This window comes from Protomyctophum bolini, assembly GCF_963924005.1.
Source record: "Protomyctophum bolini genome assembly, chromosome: 14".
Classification (NCBI taxonomy): Eukaryota; Metazoa; Chordata; class Actinopteri; order Myctophiformes; family Myctophidae; genus Protomyctophum; species Protomyctophum bolini.
Genome location: NC_137875.1, coordinates 40,216,308 through 40,219,417, shown reverse-complemented (window position 1 = coordinate 40,219,417; position 3,110 = coordinate 40,216,308). Strand labels below are relative to the sequence as shown.

Here is a 3,110-nt window from a genome sequence, read left to right as displayed (position 1 = left end):
TACTTACATCATTTTATATTATAGGCGATATACATGCCATACGACTCAGTGTCACTCGTACAAGGATATAGCTGATCGGGTCCCATTTCCTTCGGATTGGTTTTGGTTTGCAGTCAGGACAACTATATCCGTTACAACAAAACGCACACCAGATATAGCCATTAGCCAACCAAGCCAGCATCCCTATAAAGCCCCTGTATATATAGCCCATATAAGACCCGATCTTTAAAACTATATTAACCCTATCTAACAACCTAAGGGGGTTAATAAAAGTAGCCTACAGTATGACACCCATGCTACCTGCACACAAACCTACACTATTTGACCTTCCACACCAGCCTATGTTTTAGCAACCTCAACACACACACACACAGAGCCTGAATCTATAATATCTGTATAACTATTATCACTATCCACAATTACACACCCGCTCACATTATCAAATGAGCCATCAGGAGTGTCATGCATATAGTGCCCATTTTTCAGCACGCCAGCCCTCTGTCTTTCACTGTAGCGTTAGTTAGCTTCACTTTTGGTCTCTTTGGGTCAACTTTATCTTCATAAATTATACACATTATAGTTATCACGAGTCTATGTTTTCCATTATTGAATTGAAATCCTTTGTGTTTTTGTGCTGTTATTGAATCTCCCCGTGTTGTTTAACCACATCAATGGGACACCATAATGTCAGTGTTGCTGTACACACTATACATCATGTCTAACTCTCTTCATCTCTCTTTCTCTCTCGGTTTCTCACAGTTTTGTACCTATGTCATAGACATGCTAATAAACAAATACTAGCCTATATAACCTACTGTAAGCTTGATATTGTAAAGCTGTTTTGTTTCTAGTTAACTTGTGTGCCCCTTCAACTATGTTTTCTTTCCATTTCTTAAACCTGTATTCTCTCTCTCTCTCTCTCTCTCTCTCTCTCTCTCTCGTTTGAACAGACAGTATAGAATCGTGCTACATGCATGTACGCATAATTATGGATTTAAGGCCTGCACTTAATGCACAAGTCACATTATTATGGAGAAGCAACAGAGGAAGAGTTGCAATGACTATTTGGGATGTAGAAATACAGCAGGTGTACTGGAGCGTAATCAATCAGGGTATGGACATCTTTTCTTTGGTTCACACACGAGACACAATTACATTCAAGGTATTTTATAAGTTGTTGAAACAGAATATTCCTGTAACACACAGAATTTGACCCCTGCTCTCCAAAGAGCTGGTGATCTTGTATGGCAGCCTGTTGATGAATGAAACGTATTGAAAGTGAAAATTAGTCAAATTTAACCATCTAAGCTATGATGACTTTTTTTTTCCATCTTTTTCTTCTCTTATTATTCTCTCTTTCATCTCAGTCTCACTCCTTTTTTTTCTCCTTTTTTTTGTGGCGTTTGTCTTGTGCGGTGACCACTTTAAATGTGTAAATCATAGAACTTATGATATATATAATACGTTATGTATTTAAAGGAGAGAACTATAATGTCAAAGATGGTTGTTTTTAGTGTTATGTTTCCTGGTACTTTGTCCTATATCTACCCCATGTAGATTGCAGACGGATGCCGATTTTTCTTGAGGGTTTCTCTTTTTTTGTGTTGTTTTTCAGTGTTGTGGCATTTTGATATATTCCACAGTTTTATGTTTCTAATGACTGTTGGCAAGGCCAGTAAAAAAAAAAAGAAGAGAAAGTAAGACAGATTAAAGATGAATATATACAATTTCAAAGTTGCAACTTGTTTTTTTTATGTAGCATTTTGAATATTGAGGCCAAGGTTGCCACAGCATTAATCATTACTTTTCAGTAGCATATAAAGCATCTGTGCTTCATAGACCATGTAACTGTAATCTGTTTTAGAGACGACTTGTATTACATTTCTCAGATCCACGCTCATTAACACTATGTTTCTTTAACCCATTCTGACCTGGCACCCATTTTGGTGTTAGCATCATGTTATGCTTTAGCTATTGAAAAATAGCAGATCTACAAGCTCATATCGCGCCACCGAGTGGCGCGATACGAGCTTGTAGGTCTGCTATTTTTGAAAAATCGAAGAACGACTGACATTTTTAGAATCTGATCTCAGGTCAGAATGGGTCAATCAGATCCAGTGTGTGTCCAGTGGAAACCTCGTATGAATCTGATCTCAGGTCAGAATGGGTTAAAGTTGGTTTCTAACTGATGTAAACCTGCAGTACTGACTTGCACCTTGAAGAAAGGCCTTCAAGTGCACAGTCCATTCCCTGATATCTGTAGATGATTTCTGTAACTCTGGGGACCTTATTAAAGAATAAAACCGGAACTATATAAAAGACATTTGTGTCATTGTGTCATAAAGCATCCTTTTTTATCTAAATCGTATCTAAACGTTTATCTAACTTTTAATTACAAATACCCGTTTTACAGCTTATATGCAATAGTAGCAATGAATCCATATGAAACCAACGTTGGTTTCATGTGGATCCTAGTTTATTGGTTTAGCAGCAAGAAAAGCAAGTTATAAAACATAGTAAAGCGTAATTATTGTTGTAAACGGCTTTATGATACAATTTGAGATTTCTACTGCTGGCTCAATGCTTCTGCAATGTTGATAATGTTGCTGTTCCTTGACAACATTTCGGTTGGAGATATTTATTATAGATTGCACTAAACTCGAATTGCTGTTTTGAAATCCCCCCAAAAGAACGTAGACATTATTTGTCCTATAAGTAAGGATGAGATGACAGCTGTGTAACCTTCAGTCTGTGCTGGCCAAAGTGGAAACAAGATTTTACAGTTGGAATATGTCCATAATAGGATCGTATTCCAATCCCTTTGTTATGCTCATTTACTGTAGATGTTTTTTTTCCCTGACTGTATTTTATCATGCTATTGTAAAGCACTTTGTAACGCTGTTTTGAAAAGCGCTTTATAAATAAAGTCCATTATCATTAATTGTAACAAGAATGCAAGTCAAGTCATTGAATTAGAAAGAGATTCAGTTGCATGTCACCTATAGCATTGAACCCCTACACAGGAACCTCCTCAGTGTTCTTTTAACTCAGATGACAGTCAGGGGGATGTGAGAGGTTTCCTTTTTTAATTATCCCCTGGGCCAAGAATA

The 3,110-nt window shown here is 37.0% G+C and overlaps 1 protein-coding gene across 2 annotated transcripts in view; it reads left to right on the top strand.

Moving 5' to 3' along the window:
* Window positions 1-2,317, top strand: part of LOC308328511 (endothelial PAS domain-containing protein 1-like) — a 17,954-nt gene extending 15,637 nt beyond the window's left edge. The window contains exons 11-12 of one of the 2 annotated variants that reach the window (XR_013965304.1): window positions 1-1,959; window positions 2,031-2,317. The exon at window positions 1-1,959 is cut by the window's left edge and continues 540 nt beyond it. The gene's annotated coding sequence lies outside the window, so the exon portion shown is untranslated. The other variant, XM_080782379.1, reaches the window with a different exon arrangement.
* Window positions 2,318-3,110: the final 793 nt, after the last annotated feature.